This window comes from Siphateles boraxobius, unplaced genomic scaffold, assembly GCF_051911475.1.
Source record: "Siphateles boraxobius isolate OS27281-9 unplaced genomic scaffold, OSU_SipBor_1 42, whole genome shotgun sequence".
NCBI classification, from domain to species: domain Eukaryota; kingdom Metazoa; phylum Chordata; class Actinopteri; order Cypriniformes; family Leuciscidae; genus Siphateles; species Siphateles boraxobius.
Window position 1 is genome coordinate 866,927 of NW_027509053.1, and position 18,336 is coordinate 885,262.

At 42.2% G+C, this 18,336-nt stretch overlaps 30 non-coding genes across 30 annotated transcripts; 14 read left to right on the plus strand and 16 right to left on the minus strand.

The window, feature by feature from the left end:
- Positions 1 to 115: 115 nt before the first annotated feature.
- Positions 116 to 189, minus strand: trnam-cau (transfer RNA methionine (anticodon CAU)). Its single transcript has one exon. It is a non-coding gene; the product is annotated as a tRNA-Met (tRNA).
- Positions 190 to 284: 95 nt separating this feature from the next.
- Positions 285 to 367, plus strand: trnal-cag (transfer RNA leucine (anticodon CAG)). Its single transcript has one exon. It is a non-coding gene; the product is annotated as a tRNA-Leu (tRNA).
- Positions 368 to 1,657: 1,290 nt separating this feature from the next.
- On the minus strand, positions 1,658 to 1,731 carry trnam-cau (transfer RNA methionine (anticodon CAU)). Its single transcript has one exon. It is a non-coding gene; the product is annotated as a tRNA-Met (tRNA).
- A 95-nt stretch (positions 1,732 to 1,826) lies between these two features.
- Positions 1,827 to 1,909, plus strand: trnal-cag (transfer RNA leucine (anticodon CAG)). Its single transcript has one exon. It is a non-coding gene; the product is annotated as a tRNA-Leu (tRNA).
- Positions 1,910 to 2,573: 664 nt separating this feature from the next.
- On the minus strand, positions 2,574 to 2,647 carry trnam-cau (transfer RNA methionine (anticodon CAU)). Its single transcript has one exon. It is a non-coding gene; the product is annotated as a tRNA-Met (tRNA).
- A 95-nt stretch (positions 2,648 to 2,742) lies between these two features.
- On the plus strand, positions 2,743 to 2,825 carry trnal-cag (transfer RNA leucine (anticodon CAG)). The gene has a single exon. It is a non-coding gene; the product is annotated as a tRNA-Leu (tRNA).
- A 666-nt stretch (positions 2,826 to 3,491) lies between these two features.
- Positions 3,492 to 3,565, minus strand: trnam-cau (transfer RNA methionine (anticodon CAU)). The gene has a single exon. It is a non-coding gene; the product is annotated as a tRNA-Met (tRNA).
- Positions 3,566 to 3,660: 95 nt separating this feature from the next.
- trnal-cag (transfer RNA leucine (anticodon CAG)) lies at positions 3,661 to 3,743 on the plus strand. Its single transcript has one exon. It is a non-coding gene; the product is annotated as a tRNA-Leu (tRNA).
- Positions 3,744 to 5,145: 1,402 nt separating this feature from the next.
- Positions 5,146 to 5,219, minus strand: trnam-cau (transfer RNA methionine (anticodon CAU)). The gene has a single exon. It is a non-coding gene; the product is annotated as a tRNA-Met (tRNA).
- Positions 5,220 to 5,314: 95 nt separating this feature from the next.
- Positions 5,315 to 5,397, plus strand: trnal-cag (transfer RNA leucine (anticodon CAG)). The gene has a single exon. It is a non-coding gene; the product is annotated as a tRNA-Leu (tRNA).
- A 664-nt stretch (positions 5,398 to 6,061) lies between these two features.
- trnam-cau (transfer RNA methionine (anticodon CAU)) lies at positions 6,062 to 6,135 on the minus strand. The gene has a single exon. It is a non-coding gene; the product is annotated as a tRNA-Met (tRNA).
- A 95-nt stretch (positions 6,136 to 6,230) lies between these two features.
- Positions 6,231 to 6,313, plus strand: trnal-cag (transfer RNA leucine (anticodon CAG)). Its single transcript has one exon. It is a non-coding gene; the product is annotated as a tRNA-Leu (tRNA).
- Positions 6,314 to 6,977: 664 nt separating this feature from the next.
- Positions 6,978 to 7,051, minus strand: trnam-cau (transfer RNA methionine (anticodon CAU)). Its single transcript has one exon. It is a non-coding gene; the product is annotated as a tRNA-Met (tRNA).
- Positions 7,052 to 7,146: 95 nt separating this feature from the next.
- On the plus strand, positions 7,147 to 7,229 carry trnal-cag (transfer RNA leucine (anticodon CAG)). Its single transcript has one exon. It is a non-coding gene; the product is annotated as a tRNA-Leu (tRNA).
- Positions 7,230 to 7,895: 666 nt separating this feature from the next.
- trnam-cau (transfer RNA methionine (anticodon CAU)) lies at positions 7,896 to 7,969 on the minus strand. The gene has a single exon. It is a non-coding gene; the product is annotated as a tRNA-Met (tRNA).
- Positions 7,970 to 8,064: 95 nt separating this feature from the next.
- On the plus strand, positions 8,065 to 8,147 carry trnal-cag (transfer RNA leucine (anticodon CAG)). The gene has a single exon. It is a non-coding gene; the product is annotated as a tRNA-Leu (tRNA).
- A 1,402-nt stretch (positions 8,148 to 9,549) lies between these two features.
- Positions 9,550 to 9,623, minus strand: trnam-cau (transfer RNA methionine (anticodon CAU)). The gene has a single exon. It is a non-coding gene; the product is annotated as a tRNA-Met (tRNA).
- Positions 9,624 to 9,718: 95 nt separating this feature from the next.
- Positions 9,719 to 9,801, plus strand: trnal-cag (transfer RNA leucine (anticodon CAG)). Its single transcript has one exon. It is a non-coding gene; the product is annotated as a tRNA-Leu (tRNA).
- A 664-nt stretch (positions 9,802 to 10,465) lies between these two features.
- trnam-cau (transfer RNA methionine (anticodon CAU)) lies at positions 10,466 to 10,539 on the minus strand. Its single transcript has one exon. It is a non-coding gene; the product is annotated as a tRNA-Met (tRNA).
- Positions 10,540 to 10,634: 95 nt separating this feature from the next.
- Positions 10,635 to 10,717, plus strand: trnal-cag (transfer RNA leucine (anticodon CAG)). The gene has a single exon. It is a non-coding gene; the product is annotated as a tRNA-Leu (tRNA).
- Positions 10,718 to 11,383: 666 nt separating this feature from the next.
- Positions 11,384 to 11,457, minus strand: trnam-cau (transfer RNA methionine (anticodon CAU)). The gene has a single exon. It is a non-coding gene; the product is annotated as a tRNA-Met (tRNA).
- Positions 11,458 to 11,552: 95 nt separating this feature from the next.
- Positions 11,553 to 11,635, plus strand: trnal-cag (transfer RNA leucine (anticodon CAG)). Its single transcript has one exon. It is a non-coding gene; the product is annotated as a tRNA-Leu (tRNA).
- Positions 11,636 to 13,037: 1,402 nt separating this feature from the next.
- Positions 13,038 to 13,111, minus strand: trnam-cau (transfer RNA methionine (anticodon CAU)). Its single transcript has one exon. It is a non-coding gene; the product is annotated as a tRNA-Met (tRNA).
- A 95-nt stretch (positions 13,112 to 13,206) lies between these two features.
- Positions 13,207 to 13,289, plus strand: trnal-cag (transfer RNA leucine (anticodon CAG)). Its single transcript has one exon. It is a non-coding gene; the product is annotated as a tRNA-Leu (tRNA).
- Positions 13,290 to 13,923: 634 nt separating this feature from the next.
- On the minus strand, positions 13,924 to 13,997 carry trnam-cau (transfer RNA methionine (anticodon CAU)). The gene has a single exon. It is a non-coding gene; the product is annotated as a tRNA-Met (tRNA).
- A 95-nt stretch (positions 13,998 to 14,092) lies between these two features.
- trnal-cag (transfer RNA leucine (anticodon CAG)) lies at positions 14,093 to 14,175 on the plus strand. The gene has a single exon. It is a non-coding gene; the product is annotated as a tRNA-Leu (tRNA).
- Positions 14,176 to 15,465: 1,290 nt separating this feature from the next.
- Positions 15,466 to 15,539, minus strand: trnam-cau (transfer RNA methionine (anticodon CAU)). Its single transcript has one exon. It is a non-coding gene; the product is annotated as a tRNA-Met (tRNA).
- A 91-nt stretch (positions 15,540 to 15,630) lies between these two features.
- On the plus strand, positions 15,631 to 15,713 carry trnal-cag (transfer RNA leucine (anticodon CAG)). Its single transcript has one exon. It is a non-coding gene; the product is annotated as a tRNA-Leu (tRNA).
- Positions 15,714 to 16,491: 778 nt separating this feature from the next.
- On the minus strand, positions 16,492 to 16,565 carry trnai-gau (transfer RNA isoleucine (anticodon GAU)). Its single transcript has one exon. It is a non-coding gene; the product is annotated as a tRNA-Ile (tRNA).
- A 1,070-nt stretch (positions 16,566 to 17,635) lies between these two features.
- trnam-cau (transfer RNA methionine (anticodon CAU)) lies at positions 17,636 to 17,709 on the minus strand. Its single transcript has one exon. It is a non-coding gene; the product is annotated as a tRNA-Met (tRNA).
- Between the last annotated feature and the right edge of the window lie 627 nt (positions 17,710 to 18,336).

The window sequence follows — 18,336 nt, forward strand, 5'->3', positions numbered from 1 at the left end:
AAAAAACACTGGATTTCAATTACAGTGCATATGAAGAAATGGACAAAGGCATAAAAGGGAATACAGAAAGCAGCTCCTTTATTTACACGGTTCTGTGTATCAAAAAGCACCATTCTGCCCCGTGTGAGGATCGAACTCACGACCTTCAGATTATGAGACTGACGCGCTGCCTAACTGTGCCAACGAGGCATGTGCTCTGACACGGGTGAGCGGTGAAGCCGTAGATTCTAGATCATCTGCCATTCCGTGTAGGTGCAAAAATGCTGCTGTCCACTGGCCGTCATTTCAGGATGGCCGAGCGGTCTAAGGCGCTGCGTTCAGGTCGCAGTCTCCCCTGGAGGCGTGGGTTCGAATCCCACTTCTGACAAACCTAACCTTTGGCTGCGGGCTCAAGCTAGAGTCTTTAACCCTCTGGCAAGTTTATCCAGAAATGCAGTAATGTTGACAAAGCACTGCAATTCAGTTCATGCTAGAATTAACCAAACATTAAAGTAACACTGACCTGCAGTACATGACCTTTATAGTAACACTTTAGTGCAATGTATTGGATTCTATGGCACTTGGAATTTCAAGTCATGACATTTCAGAAAAAATTGACATGTTGATTGAATCGGATTCAACTGAATTTCACGAAATGACATGTTGTGATGTTTACCGGAAGAAGATGCAGTAGAATTTCATGGCAAGGATTCTTGGAAATTTCTTGGAATGAAATGTCATGGGTTTGGGGGCATGGGGTGGAGTGTCATGACACAAGATTCAAGGAATGCAGTAGATGCAGTAGAATTTCATGGCAAGGATTGTTGGAAATTTCTTGGAATGAAATGTCATGGGTTTGGGGGCATGGGGTGGAGTGTCATGACACAAGATTCAAGGAATGTCATGTAAAACATTACATTAGCATTAACAAGACATGCCATTAGAATGAAAGAATGATATAAGCCTTAACAAAACATTGTAACAACACTGACACATATGACATGAATATGAGAGTAATACTATTACTGCATTTGTTCAACATTAGTCTTAAAAAAACACTGGATTTCAATTACAGTGCATATGAAGAAATGACAGAATATGAGACTGACGCGCTGCCTAACTGCGCCAACGTGGCATGTGCTCTGACTCGGGTGAGCGTTGACCCCTAGACTCTAGATCACCTGCCATTCCGTGTAGGTCCAAAAATGCTGCTCACCACTGACCATCATGTCAGGATGGCCAAGCGGTCTAATGCGCTGCGTTCAGATCGCAATCACCCCTGGAGGCGTGGTTTAGAAACCCACTTCTGACAAACCTAACCTTTGGCTGCGGGCTCAAGCTAGGTTCTTTAACCCTCTGGCAAGTTTATCCAGAAATGCAGTAATGTTGACAAAGCACTGCAATTCAAGGAATGTCATGTAAAACATTACATTAGCATTAACAAGACATGCCATTAGAATGAAAGAATGATATAAGCCTTAACAAAACATTGTAACAACACTGACACATATGACATGAATATGATAGTAATACTATTACTGCATTTGTTCAACATTAGTCTTAAAAAAACACTGGATTTCAATTACAGTGCATATGAAGAAATGGACAAAGGCATAAAAGGGAATACAGAAAGCAGCTCCTTTATTTACACGGTTCTGTGTATCAAAAAGCACCATTCTGCCCCGTGTGAGGATCGAACTCACGACCTTCAGATTATGAGACTGACGCGCTGCCTAACTGTGCCAACGAGGCATGTGCTCTGACTCGGGTGAGCGGTGAAGCCCTAGATTCTAGATCATCTGCCATTCCGTGTAGGTCGAAGTGGCCAGCTGACCACTAGCCGTCATGTCAGGATGGCCGAGCGGTCTAAGGCGCTGCGTTCAGGTCGCAGTCTCCCCTGGAGGCGTGGGTTCGAATCCCACTTCTGACAAACCTAACCTTTGGCTGCGGGCTCAAGCTAGAGTCTTTAACCCTCTGGCAAGTTTATTCAGAAATTCAGCAATGTTGACAAAGCACTGCAATTCAGTTCATGCTAGAATTAACCAAACATTAAAGTAACACTGACCTGCAGTACATGACCTTTATAGTAACACTTTAATGCAATGTATGGGATTCTATGGCACTTGGAATTTCAAGTCATGACATTTCAGAAAAAATTGGACATTTTGATTGAATCGGATTCAACTGAATTACACGAAATAACATGTGATGTTTACCGGAAGAAGATGCAGTAGAATTTCATGGCAAGGATTGTTGGAAATTTCTTGGAATGAAATGTCATGGGTTTGGGGGCATGGGGTGGAGTGTCATGACACAAGATTCAAGGAATGTCATGTAAAACATTACATTAGCATTAACAAGACATGCCATTAGAATGAAAGAATGATATAAGCCTTAACAAAACATTGTAACAACACTGACACATATGACATGAATATGAGAGTAATACTATTACTGCATTTGTTCAACATTAGTCTTAAAAAAACACTGGATTTCAATTACAGTGCATATGAAGAAATGGACAAAGGCATAAAAGGGAATACAGAAAGCAGCTCCTTTATGTACACGGTTCCGTGTATCAAAAAGCACCATTCTGCCCCGTGTGAGGCTCGAACTCACGACCTTCAGATTATGAGACTGACGCGCTGCCTAACTGTGCCAACGAGGCATGTGCTCTGACTCGGTTGAGCGGTGAAGCCCTAGATTCTAGATCATCTGCCATTCCGTGTAGGTGGAAGTGGCCAGCTGACCACTGGCCGTCATGTCAGGATGGCCGAGCGGTCTAAGGCGCTGCGTTCAGGTCGCAGTCTCCCCTGGAGGCGTGGGTTCGAATCCCACTTCTGACAAACCAAGCCTTTGGCTGCGGGCTCAAGCTAGAGTCTTTAACCCTCTGGCAAGTTTATCCAGAAATGCAGTAATGTTGAAAAAGCACTGCAATTCAGTTCATGCTAGAATTAACCAAACATTAAAGTAACACTGACCTGCAGTACATGACCTTTATAGTAACACTTTAGTGCAATGTATGGGATTCTATGGCACTTGGAATTTCAAGTCATGACATTTCAGAAAAAATTGACATGTTGATTGAATCGGATTCAACTGAATTTCACAAAATGACATGTTGTGATGTTTACCGGAAGAAGATGCAGTAGAATTTCATGGCAAGGATTCTTGGAAATTTCTTGGAATGAAATGTCATGGGTTTGGGGGCATGGGGTGGAGTGTCATGACACAAGATTCAAGGAATGTCATGTAAAACATTACATTAGCATTAACAAGACATGCCATTAGAATGAAAGAATGATATAAGCCTTAACAAAACATTGTAACAACATTGACACATATGACATGAATGTGAGAGTAATACTATTACTGCATTTGTTCAACATTAGTCTTAAAAAAACACTGGATTTCAATTACAGTGCATATGAAGAAATGGACAAAGACATAAAAGGGAATACAGAAAGCAGCTCCTTTATTTACACGGTCCCGTGTATCAAAAAGAACCATTCTGCCCCGTGTGAGGCTCGAACTCACGACCTTCAGATTATGAGACTGACGCGCTGCCTAACTGTGCCAACGAGGCATGTGCTCTGCCTCGGGTGAACGGTGAAGCCCTAGATTCTAGATCATCTGCCATTCCGTGTAGTTGGAAGTGGCCAGCTGACCACTGGCCGTCATGTCAGGATGGCCGAGCGGTCTAAGGCGCTGCGTTCAGGTCGCAGTCTCCCCTGGAGGCGTGGGTTCGAATCCCACTTCTGACAAACCTAACCTTTGGCTGCGGGCTCAAGCTAGGTTATTTAACCCTCTGGCAAGTTTATCCAGAAATGCAGTAATGTTGACAAAGCACTGCAATTCAGTTCATGCTAGAATTAACCAAAAATTAAAGTAACACTGACCTGCAGTACATGACCTTTATAGTAACACTTTAGTGCAATGTATGGGATTCTATGGCACTTGGAATTTCAAGTCATGACATTTCAGAAAAAAATGGACATGTTGATTGAATCGGATTCAACTGAATTTCACGAAATGACATGTTGTGATGTTTACCGGAAGAAGATGCAGTAGAATTTCATGGCAAGGATTCTTGGAAATTTCTTGGAATGAAATGTCATGGGTTTGGGGGCATGGGGTGGAGTGTCATGACACAAGATTCAAGGAATGCAGTAGATGCAGTAGAATTTCATGGCAAGGATTCTTGGAAATTTCTTGGAATGAAATGTCATGGGTTTGGGGGCATGGGGTGGAGTGTCATGACACAAGATTCAAGGAATGCAGTAGATGCAGTAGAATTTCATGGCAAGGATTGTTGGAAATTTCTTGGAATGAAATGTCATGGGTTTGGGGGCATGGGGTGGAGTGTCATGACACAAGATTCAAGGAATGTCATGTAAAACATTACATTAGCATTAACAAGACATGCCATTAGAATGAAAGAATGATATAAGCCTTAACAAAACATTGTAACAACACTGACACATATGACATGAATATGAGAGTAATACTATTACTGCATTTGTTCAACATTAGTCTTAAAAAAACACTGGATTTCAATTACAGTGCATATGAAGAAATGACAGATTATGAGACTGACGCGCTGCCTAACTGCGCCAACGTGGCATGTGCTCTGACTCGGGTGGGCGTTGACCCCTAGACTCTAGATCACCTGCCATTCCGTGTAGGTCCAAAAATGCTGCTCACCACTGACCATCATGTCAGGATGGCCAAGCGGTCTAATGCGCTGCGTTCAGATCGCAATCACCCCTGGAGGCGTGGTTTAGAAACCCACTTCTGACAAACCTAACCTTTGGCTGCGGGCTCAAGCTAGGTTCTTTAACCCTCTGGCAAGTTTATCCAGAAATGCAGTAATGTTGACAAAGCACTGCAATTCAAGGAATGTCATGTAAAACATTACATTAGCATTAACAAGACATGCCATTAGAATGAAAGAATGATATAAGCCTTAACAAAACATTGTAACAACACTGACACATATGACATGAATATGATAGTAATACTATTACTGCATTTGTTCAACATTAGTCTTAAAAAAACACTGGATTTCAATTACAGTGCATATGAAGAAATGGACAAAGGCATAAAAGGGAATACAGAAAGCAGCTCCTTTATTTACACGGTTCTGTGTATCAAAAAGCACCATTCTGCCCCGTGTGAGGATCGAACTCACGACCTTCAGATTATGAGACTGACGCGCTGCCTAACTGTGCCAACGAGGCATGTGCTCTGACTCGGGTGAGCGGTGAAGCCCTAGATTCTAGATCATCTGCCATTCCGTGTAGGTCGAAGTGGCCAGCTGACCACTAGCCGTCATGTCAGGATGGCCGAGCGGTCTAAGGCGCTGCGTTCAGGTCGCAGTCTCCCCTGGAGGCGTGGGTTCGAATCCCACTTCTGACAAACCTAACCTTTGGCTGCGGGCTCAAGCTAGAGTCTTTAACCCTCTGGCAAGTTTATCCAGAAATTCAGCAATGTTGACAAAGCACTGCAATTCAGTTCATGCTAGAATTAACCAAACATTAAAGTAACACTGACCTGCAGTACATGACCTTTATAGTAACACTTTAATGCAATGTATGGGATTCTATGGCACTTGGAATTTCAAGTCATGACATTTCAGAAAAAATTGGACATTTTGATTGAATCGGATTCAACTGAATTACACGAAATAACATGTGATGTTTACCGGAAGAAGATGCAGTAGAATTTCATGGCAAGGATTGTTGGAAATTTCTTGGAATGAAATGTCATGGGTTTGGGGGCATGGGGTGGAGTGTCATGACACAAGATTCAAGGAATGTCATGTAAAACATTACATTAGCATTAACAAGACATGCCATTAGAATGAAAGAATGATATAAGCCTTAACAAAACATTGTAACAACACTGACACATATGACATGAATATGAGAGTAATACTATTACTGCATTTGTTCAACATTAGTCTTAAAAAAACACTGGATTTCAATTACAGTGCATATGAAGAAATGGACAAAGGCATAAAAGGGAATACAGAAAGCAGCTCCTTTATGTACACGGTTCCGTGTATCAAAAAGCACCATTCTGCCCCGTGTGAGGCTCGAACTCACGACCTTCAGATTATGAGACTGACGCGCTGCCTAACTGTGCCAACGAGGCATGTGCTCTGACTCGGGTGAGCGGTGAAGCCCTAGATTCTAGATCATCTGCCATTCCGTGTAGGTGGAAGTGGCCAGCTGACCACTGGCCGTCATGTCAGGATGGCCGAGCGGTCTAAGGCGCTGCGTTCAGGTCGCAGTCTCCCCTGGAGGCGTGGGTTCGAATCCCACTTCTGACAAACCAAGCCTTTGGCTGCGGGCTCAAGCTAGAGTCTTTAACCCTCTGGCAAGTTTATCCAGAAATTCAGCAATGTTGACAAAGCACTGCAATTCAGTTCATGCTAGAATTAACCAAACATTAAAGTAACACTGACCTGCAGTACATGACCTTTATAGTAACACTTTAATGCAATGTATGGGATTCTATGGCACTTGGAATTTCAAGTCATGACATTTCAGAAAAAATTGGACATTTTGATTGAATCGGATTCAACTGAATTACACGAAATAACATGTGATGTTTACCGGAAGAAGATGCAGTAGAATTTCATGGCAAGGATTGTTGGAAATTTCTTGGAATGAAATGTCATGGGTTTGGGGGCATGGGGTGGAGTGTCATGACACAAGATTCAAGGAATGTCATGTAAAACATTACATTAGCATTAACAAGACATGCCATTAGAATGAAAGAATGATATAAGCCTTAACAAAACATTGTAACAACACTGACACATATGACATGAATATGAGAGTAATACTATTACTGCATTTGTTCAACATTAGTCTTAAAAAAACACTGGATTTCAATTACAGTGCATATGAAGAAATGGACAAAGGCATAAAAGGGAATACAGAAAGCAGCTCCTTTATGTACACGGTTCCGTGTATCAAAAAGCACCATTCTGCCCCGTGTGAGGCTCGAACTCACGACCTTCAGATTATGAGACTGACGCGCTGCCTAACTGTGCCAACGAGGCATGTGCTCTGACTCGGGTGAGCGGTGAAGCCCTAGATTCTAGATCATCTGCCATTCCGTGTAGGTGGAAGTGGCCAGCTGACCACTGGCCGTCATGTCAGGATGGCCGAGCGGTCTAAGGCGCTGCGTTCAGGTCGCAGTCTCCCCTGGAGGCGTGGGTTCGAATCCCACTTCTGACAAACCAAGCCTTTGGCTGCGGGCTCAAGCTAGAGTCTTTAACCCTCTGGCAAGTTTATCCAGAAATGCAGTAATGTTGAAAAAGCACTGCAATTCAGTTCATGCTAGAATTAACCAAACATTAAAGTAACACTGACCTGCAGTACATGACCTTTATAGTAACACTTTAGTGCAATGTATGGGATTCTATGGCACTTGGAATTTCAAGTCATGACATTTCAGAAAAAATTGACATGTTGATTGAATCGGATTCAACTGAATTTCACAAAATGACATGTTGTGATGTTTACCGGAAGAAGATGCAGTAGAATTTCATGGCAAGGATTCTTGGAAATTTCTTGGAATGAAATGTCATGGGTTTGGGGGCATGGGGTGGAGTGTCATGACACAAGATTCAAGGAATGTCATGTAAAACATTACATTAGCATTAACAAGACATGCCATTAGAATGAAAGAATGATATAAGCCTTAACAAAACATTGTAACAACATTGACACATATGACATGAATGTGAGAGTAATACTATTACTGCATTTGTTCAACATTAGTCTTAAAAAAACACTGGATTTCAATTACAGTGCATATGAAGAAATGGACAAAGACATAAAAGGGAATACAGAAAGCAGCTCCTTTATTTACACGGTCCCGTGTATCAAAAAGAACCATTCTGCCCCGTGTGAGGCTCGAACTCACGACCTTCAGATTATGAGACTGACGCGCTGCCTAACTGTGCCAACGAGGCATGTGCTCTGCCTCGGGTGAACGGTGAAGCCCTAGATTCTAGATCATCTGCCATTCCGTGTAGTTGGAAGTGGCCAGCTGACCACTGGCCGTCATGTCAGGATGGCCGAGCGGTCTAAGGCGCTGCGTTCAGGTCGCAGTCTCCCCTGGAGGCGTGGGTTCGAATCCCACTTCTGACAAACCTAACCTTTGGCTGCGGGCTCAAGCTAGGTTATTTAACCCTCTGGCAAGTTTATCCAGAAATGCAGTAATGTTGACAAAGCACTGCAATTCAGTTCATGCTAGAATTAACCAAAAATTAAAGTAACACTGACCTGCAGTACATGACCTTTATAGTAACACTTTAGTGCAATGTATGGGATTCTATGGCACTTGGAATTTCAAGTCATGACATTTCAGAAAAAAATGGACATGTTGATTGAATCGGATTCAACTGAATTTCACGAAATGACATGTTGTGATGTTTACCGGAAGAAGATGCAGTAGAATTTCATGGCAAGGATTCTTGGAAATTTCTTGGAATGAAATGTCATGGGTTTGGGGGCATGGGGTGGAGTGTCATGACACAAGATTCAAGGAATGCAGTAGATGCAGTAGAATTTCATGGCAAGGATTCTTGGAAATTTCTTGGAATGAAATGTCATGGGTTTGGGGGCATGGGGTGGAGTGTCATGACACAAGATTCAAGGAATGCAGTAGATGCAGTAGAATTTCATGGCAAGGATTGTTGGAAATTTCTTGGAATGAAATGTCATGGGTTTGGGGGCATGGGGTGGAGTGTCATGACACAAGATTCAAGGAATGTCATGTAAAACATTACATTAGCATTAACAAGACATGCCATTAGAATGAAAGAATGATATAAGCCTTAACAAAACATTGTAACAACACTGACACATATGACATGAATATGAGAGTAATACTATTACTGCATTTGTTCAACATTAGTCTTAAAAAAACACTGGATTTCAATTACAGTGCATATGAAGAAATGACAGATTATGAGACTGACGCGCTGCCTAACTGCGCCAACGTGGCATGTGCTCTGACTCGGGTGGGCGTTGACCCCTAGACTCTAGATCACCTGCCATTCCGTGTAGGTCCAAAAATGCTGCTCACCACTGACCATCATGTCAGGATGGCCAAGCGGTCTAATGCGCTGCGTTCAGATCGCAATCACCCCTGGAGGCGTGGTTTAGAAACCCACTTCTGACAAACCTAACCTTTGGCTGCGGGCTCAAGCTAGGTTCTTTAACCCTCTGGCAAGTTTATCCAGAAATGCAGTAATGTTGACAAAGCACTGCAATTCAAGGAATGTCATGTAAAACATTACATTAGCATTAACAAGACATGCCATTAGAATGAAAGAATGATATAAGCCTTAACAAAACATTGTAACAACACTGACACATATGACATGAATATGATAGTAATACTATTACTGCATTTGTTCAACATTAGTCTTAAAAAAACACTGGATTTCAATTACAGTGCATATGAAGAAATGGACAAAGGCATAAAAGGGAATACAGAAAGCAGCTCCTTTATTTACACGGTTCTGTGTATCAAAAAGCACCATTCTGCCCCGTGTGAGGATCAAACTCACGACCTTCAGATTATGAGACTGACGCGCTGCCTAACTGTGCCAACGAGGCATGTGCTCTGACTCGGGTGAGCGGTGAAGCCCTAGATTCTAGATCATCTGCCATTCCGTGTAGGTCGAAGTGGCCAGCTGACCACTAGCCGTCATGTCAGGATGGCCGAGCGGTCTAAGGCGCTGCGTTCAGGTCGCAGTCTCCCCTGGAGGCGTGGGTTCGAATCCCACTTCTGACAAACCTAACCTTTGGCTGCGGGCTCAAGCTAGAGTCTTTAACCCTCTGGCAAGTTTATCCAGAAATTCAGCAATGTTGACAAAGCACTGCAATTCAGTTCATGCTAGAATTAACCAAACATTAAAGTAACACTGACCTGCAGTACATGACCTTTATAGTAACACTTTAATGCAATGTATGGGATTCTATGGCACTTGGAATTTCAAGTCATGACATTTCAGAAAAAATTGGACATTTTGATTGAATCGGATTCAACTGAATTACACGAAATAACATGTGATGTTTACCGGAAGAAGATGCAGTAGAATTTCATGGCAAGGATTGTTGGAAATTTCTTGGAATGAAATGTCATGGGTTTGGGGGCATGGGGTGGAGTGTCATGACACAAGATTCAAGGAATGTCATGTAAAACATTACATTAGCATTAACAAGACATGCCATTAGAATGAAAGAATGATATAAGCCTTAACAAAACATTGTAACAACACTGACACATATGACATGAATATGAGAGTAATACTATTACTGCATTTGTTCAACATTAGTCTTAAAAAAACACTGGATTTCAATTACAGTGCATATGAAGAAATGGACAAAGGCATAAAAGGGAATACAGAAAGCAGCTCCTTTATGTACACGGTTCCGTGTATCAAAAAGCACCATTCTGCCCCGTGTGAGGCTCGAACTCACGACCTTCAGATTATGAGACTGACGCGCTGCCTAACTGTGCCAACGAGGCATGTGCTCTGACTCGGGTGAGCGGTGAAGCCCTAGATTCTAGATCATCTGCCATTCCGTGTAGGTGGAAGTGGCCAGCTGACCACTGGCCGTCATGTCAGGATGGCCGAGCGGTCTAAGGCGCTGCGTTCAGGTCGCAGTCTCCCCTGGAGGCGTGGGTTCGAATCCCACTTCTGACAAACCAAGCCTTTGGCTGCGGGCTCAAGCTAGAGTCTTTAACCCTCTGGCAAGTTTATCCAGAAATGCAGTAATGTTGAAAAAGCACTGCAATTCAGTTCATGCTAGAATTAACCAAACATTAAAGTAACACTGACCTGCAGTACATGACCTTTATAGTAACACTTTAGTGCAATGTATGGGATTCTATGGCACTTGGAATTTCAAGTCATGACATTTCAGAAAAAATTGACATGTTGATTGAATCGGATTCAACTGAATTTCACAAAATGACATGTTGTGATGTTTACCGGAAGAAGATGCAGTAGAATTTCATGGCAAGGATTCTTGGAAATTTCTTGGAATGAAATGTCATGGGTTTGGGGGCATGGGGTGGAGTGTCATGACACAAGATTCAAGGAATGTCATGTAAAACATTACATTAGCATTAACAAGACATGCCATTAGAATGAAAGAATGATATAAGCCTTAACAAAACATTGTAACAACATTGACACATATGACATGAATGTGAGAGTAATACTATTACTGCATTTGTTCAACATTAGTCTTAAAAAAACACTGGATTTCAATTACAGTGCATATGAAGAAATGGACAAAGACATAAAAGGGAATACAGAAAGCAGCTCCTTTATTTACACGGTCCCGTGTATCAAAAAGAACCATTCTGCCCCGTGTGAGGCTCGAACTCACGACCTTCAGATTATGAGACTGACGCGCTGCCTAACTGTGCCAACGAGGCATGTGCTCTGCCTCGGGTGAACGGTGAAGCCCTAGATTCTAGATCATCTGCCATTCCGTGTAGTTGGAAGTGGCCAGCTGACCACTGGCCGTCATGTCAGGATGGCCGAGCGGTCTAAGGCGCTGCGTTCAGGTCGCAGTCTCCCCTGGAGGCGTGGGTTCGAATCCCACTTCTGACAAACCTAACCTTTGGCTGCGGGCTCAAGCTAGGTTATTTAACCCTCTGGCAAGTTTATCCAGAAATGCAGTAATGTTGACAAAGCACTGCAATTCAGTTCATGCTAGAATTAACCAAAAATTAAAGTAACACTGACCTGCAGTACATGACCTTTATAGTAACACTTTAGTGCAATGTATGGGATTCTATGGCACTTGGAATTTCAAGTCATGACATTTCAGAAAAAAATGGACATGTTGATTGAATCGGATTCAACTGAATTTCACGAAATGACATGTTGTGATGTTTACCGGAAGAAGATGCAGTAGAATTTCATGGCAAGGATTCTTGGAAATTTCTTGGAATGAAATGTCATGGGTTTGGGGGCATGGGGTGGAGTGTCATGACACAAGATTCAAGGAATGCAGTAGATGCAGTAGAATTTCATGGCAAGGATTCTTGGAAATTTCTTGGAATGAAATGTCATGGGTTTGGGGGCATGGGGTGGAGTGTCATGACACAAGATTCAAGGAATGCAGTAGATGCAGTAGAATTTCATGGCAAGGATTGTTGGAAATTTCTTGGAATGAAATGTCATGGGTTTGGGGGCATGGGGTGGAGTGTCATGACACAAGATTCAAGGAATGTCATGTAAAACATTACATTAGCATTAACAAGACATGCCATTAGAATGAAAGAATGATATAAGCCTTAACAAAACATTGTAACAACACTGACACATATGACATGAATATGAGAGTAATACTATTACTGCATTTGTTCAACATTAGTCTTAAAAAAACACTGGATTTCAATTACAGTGCATATGAAGAAATGACAGATTATGAGACTGACGCGCTGCCTAACTGCGCCAACGTGGCATGTGCTCTGACTCGGGTGGGCGTTGACCCCTAGACTCTAGATCACCTGCCATTCCGTGTAGGTCCAAAAATGCTGCTCACCACTGACCATCATGTCAGGATGGCCAAGCGGTCTAATGCGCTGCGTTCAGATCGCAATCACCCCTGGAGGCGTGGTTTAGAAACCCACTTCTGACAAACCTAACCTTTGGCTGCGGGCTCAAGCTAGGTTCTTTAACCCTCTGGCAAGTTTATCCAGAAATGCAGTAATGTTGACAAAGCACTGCAATTCAAGGAATGTCATGTAAAACATTACATTAGCATTAACAAGACATGCCATTAGAATGAAAGAATGATATAAGCCTTAACAAAACATTGTAACAACACTGACACATATGACATGAATATGATAGTAATACTATTACTGCATTTGTTCAACATTAGTCTTAAAAAAACACTGGATTTCAATTACAGTGCATATGAAGAAATGGACAAAGGCATAAAAGGGAATACAGAAAGCAGCTCCTTTATTTACACGGTTCTGTGTATCAAAAAGCACCATTCTGCCCCGTGTGAGGATCGAACTCACGACCTTCAGATTATGAGACTGACGCGCTGCCTAACTGTGCCAACGAGGCATGTGCTCTGGCTCGGGTGAGCGGTGAAGCCCTAGATTCTAGATCATCTGCCATTCCGTGTAGGTCGAAGTGGCCAGCTGACCACTAGCCATCATGTCAGGATGGCCGAGCGGTCTAAGGCGCTGCGTTCAGGTCGCAGTCTCCCCTGGAGGCGTGGGTTCGAATCCCACTTCTGACAAACCTAACCTTTGGCTGCGGGCTCAAGCTAGAGTCTTTAACCCTCTGGCAAGTTTATCCAGAAATTCAGCAATGTTGACAAAGCACTGCAATTCAGTTCATGCTAGAATTAACCAAACATTAAAGTAACACTGACCTGCAGTACATGACCTTTATAGTTACACTTTAATGCAATGTATGGGATTCTATGGCACTTGGAATTTCAAATCATGACATTTCAGAAAAAATTGGACATTTTGATTGAATCGGATTCAACTGAATTACACGAAATAACATGTGATGTTTACCGGAAGAAGATGCAGTAGAATTTCATGGCAAGGATTGTTGGAAATTTCTTGGAATGAAATGTCATGGGTTTGGGGGCATGGGGTGGAGTGTCATGACACAAGATTCAAGGAATGTCATGTAAAACATTACATTAGCATTAACAAGACATGCCATTAGAATGAAAGAATGATATAAGCCTTAACAAAACATTGTAACAACACTGACACATATGACATGTTCAACATTAGTCTTAAAAAAACACTGGATTTCAATTACAGTGCATATGAAGAAATGGACAAAGGCATAAAAGGGAATACAGAAAGCAGCTCCTTTATTTACACGGTTCTGTGTATCAAAAAGCACCATTCTGCCCCGTGTGAGGATCGAACTCACGACCTTCAGATTATGAGACTGACGCGCTGCCTAACTGTGCCAACGAGGCATGTGCTCTGACACGGGTGAGCGGTGAAGCCCTAGATTCTAGATCATCTGCCATTCCGTGTAGGTGCAAAAATGCTGCTGTCCACTGGCCGTCATTTCAGGATGGCCGAGCGGTCTAAGGCGCTGCGTTCAGGTCGCAGTCTCCCCTGGAGGCGTGGGTTCGAATCCCACTTCTGACAAACCTAACCTTTGGCTGCGGGCTCAAGCTAGAGTCTTTAACCCTCTGGCAAGTTTATCCAGAAATGCAGTAATGTTGACAAAGCACTGCAATTCAGTTCATGCTAGAATTAACCAAACATTAAAGTAACACTGACCTGCAGTACATGACCTTTATAGTAACACTTTAGTGCAATGTATTGGATTCTATGGCACTTGGAATTTCAAGTCATGACATTTCAGAAAAAATTGACATGTTGATTGAATCGGATTCAACTGAATTTCACGAAATGACATGTTGTGATGTTTACCGGAAGAAGATGCAGTAGAATTTCATGGCAAGGATTCTTGGAAATTTCTTGGAATGAAATGTCATGGGTTTGGGGGCATGGGGTGGAGTGTCATGACACAAGATTCAAGGAATGCAGTAGATGCAGTAGAATTTCATGGCAAGGATTGTTGGAAATTTCTTGGAATGAAATGTCATGGGTTTGGGGGCATGGGGTGGAGTGTCATGACACAAGATTCAAGGAATGTCATGTAAAACATTACATTAGCATTAACAAGACATGCCATTAGAATGAAAGAATGATATAAGCCTTAACAAAACATTGTAACAACACTGACACATATGACATGAATATGAGAGTAATACTATTACTGCATTTGTTCAACATTAGTCTTAAAAAAACACTGGATTTCAATTACAGTGCATATGAAGAAATGACAGATTATGAGACTGACGCGCTGCCTAACTGCGCCAACGTGGCATGTGCTCTGACTCGGGTGAGCGTTGACCCCTAGACTCTAGATCACCTGCCATTCCGTGTAGGTCCAAAAATGCTGCTCACCACTGACCATCATGTCAGGATGGCCAAGCGGTCTAATGCGCTGCGTTCAGATCGCAATCACCCCTGGAGGCGTGGTTTAGAAACCCACTTCTGACAAACCTAACCTTTGGCTGCGGGCTCAAGCTAGGTTCTTTAACCCTCTGGCAAGTTTATCCAGAAATGCAGTAATGTTGACAAAGCACTGCAATTCAAGGAATGTCATGTAAAACATTACATTAGCATTAACAAGACATGCCATTAGAATGAAAGAATGATATAAGCCTTAACAAAACATTGTAACAACATTGACACATATGACATGAATGTGAGAGTAATACTATAACTGCATTTGTTCAACATTAGTCTTAAAAAAACACTGGATTTCAATTACAGTGCATATGAAGAAATGGACAAAGACATAAAAGGGAATACAGAAAGCAGCTCCTTTATTTACACGGTCCCGTGTATCAAAAAGAACCATTCTGCCCCGTGTGAGGCTCGAACTCACGACCTTCAGATTATGAGACTGACGCGCTGCCTAACTGTGCCAACGAGGCATGTGCTCTGCCTCGGGTGAACGGTGAAGCCCTAGATTCTAGATCATCTGCCATTCCGTGTAGGTGGAAGTGGCCAGCTGACTGCTGTCATGTCAGGATGGCCGAGCGGTCTAAGGCGCTGCGTTCAGGTCGCAGTCTCCCCTGGAGGCGTGGGTTCGAATCCCACTTCTGACAAACCTAACCTTTGGCTGCGGGCTCAAGCTAGGTTCTTTAACCCTCTGGCAAGTTTATCCAGTAATGCAGTAATGTTGACAAAGCACTGCAATTCAGTTCATGCTAGAATTAACCAAAAATTAAAGTAACACTGACCTGCAGTACATGACCTTTATAGTAACACTTTAGTGCAATGTATGGGATTCTATGGCACTTGGAATTTCAAGTCATGACATTTCAGAAAAAAATGGACATGTTGATTGAATCGGATTCAACTGAATTTCACGAAATGACATGTTGTGATGTTTACCGGAAGAAGATGCAGTAGAATTTCATGGCAAGGATTCTTGGAAATTTCTTGGAATGAAATGTCATGGGTTTGGGGGCATGGGGTGGAGTGTCATGACACAAGATTCAAGGAATGCAGTAGATGCAGTAGAATTTCATGGCAAGGATTCTTGGAAATTTCTTGGAATGAAATGTCATGGGTTTGGGGGCATGGGGTGGAGTGTCATGACACAAGATTCAAGGAATGTCATGTAAAACATTACATTGGCATTAACAAGACATGCCATTAGAATGAAAGAATGATATAAGCCTTAACAAAACATTGTAACAACACTGACACATATGACATGAATATGAGAGTAATACTATTACTGCATTTGTTCAACATTAGTCTTAAAAAAACACTGGATTTCAATTACAGTGCATATGAAGAAATGGACAAAGACATAAAAGGCAATACAGAAAGCAGCTCCTTTATTTACACGGTCCCGTGTATCAAAATGAACCATTCTGCCCCTTGTGAGGCTCGAACTCACGACCTTCAGATTATCAGACTGACGCGCTGCCTAACTGCGCCAACGAGGCATGTGCTCTGACTCGGGTGAGCGGTGAAGCCCTAGATTCTAGATCATCTGCCATTCCGTGTAGGTGCAAAATCGCTGCTGTCCACTGGCCGTCATGTCAGGATGGCCGAGCGGTCTAAGGCGCTGCGTTCAGGTCGCAGCAATATGAGAGTAATACTATTACTGCATTTGTTCAACATTAGTCTTAAAAAAACACTGGATTTCAATTACAGTGCATATGAAGAAATGACAGATTATGAGACTGACGCGCTGCCTAACTGCGCCAACGTGGCATGTGCTCTGACTCGGGTGAGCATTGACCTGCCATTCCCTGTAGGCCGTCATGTCAGGATGGCCGAGCGGTCTAAGGCGCTGCGTTCAGGTCTCAGTCTCCCCTGGAGGTGTGGGTTCGAATCTCACTTCTGACAAACCTAACCTTTGGCTGCGGGCTCAAGCTAGAGTCTTTAACCCTCTGGCAAGTTTATCCAGAAATGCAGTAATGTTGACAAAGCACTGCAATTCAGTTCATGCTAGAATTAACCAAACATTAAAGTAACACTGACCTGCAGTACATGACCTTTATAGTAACACTTTAATGCAATGTATGGGATTCTATGGCACTTGGAATTTCAAGTCATGACATTTCAGAAAAAATTGGACATTTTGATTGAATCGGATTCAACTGAATTACACGAAATAACATGTGATGTTTACCGGAAGAAGATGCAGTAGAATTTCATGGCAAGGATTGTTGGAAATTTCTTGGAATGAAATGTCATGGGTTTGGGGGCATGGGGTGGAGTGTCATGACACAAGATTCAAGGAATGTCATGTAAAACATTACATTAGCATTAACAAGACATGCCATTAGAATGAAAGAATGATATAAGCCTTAACAAAACATTGTAACAACACTGACACATATGACATGAATATGAGAGTAATACTATTACTGCATTTGTTCAACATTAGTCTTAAAAAAACACTGGATTTCAATTACAGTGCATATGAAGAAATGGACAAAGGCATAAAAGGGAATACAGAAAGCAGCTCCTTTATTTACACGGTTCCGTGTATCATAAAGCACCATTCTGCCTCGTGTGAGGCTCGAACTCACGACCTTCAGATTATGAGACTGACGCGCTGCCTAACTGTGCCAACGAGGCATGTGCTCAGATTCGGGTGAGCGGTGAAGCCCTAGATTCTAGATCATCTGCCATTCCGTGTAGGTGGAAGTGGCCAGCTGACCACTGGCCGTCATGTCAGGATGGCCGAGCGGTCTAAGGCGCTGCGTTCAAGCTGGGGAACAATAGTCCAACAAAGGTGGGGAAGAAGGGAAAGAAAAAACGAAGAAAAGAAAGGCTGAAATTTGATGTTCAAAGATATGCCTTCATTAGCATAGATCTTATGATACATTTTCCGGTTTCTTCGTGTGTGAAAATCACGCATTTATATCACACTGTTTTCTATTGCAGGTGTGCACCAAGACAGGGGTTCGAATCCAGCTAAAGACAACTTTTTGTAATATTTATTATTTGAATAAATAATCATTATTTTTGAATGCATACTGTTCCCGTTTTAATAAAATATACATATTTAATTTGTTTGTTGTGTTTTTTTGATATTCTATCATGAAAAATAATGTTATTTGCATTATTATGCAATGAACAAAGATGCAAATCATTAATTAGTAACTTATATGCTGTAAAATGTTTCACAAGAATAACAAAATGTACAAATTATATTTTTACATACAAATGTTATATTGTTGCAGTGTACTGATAAAATATTGT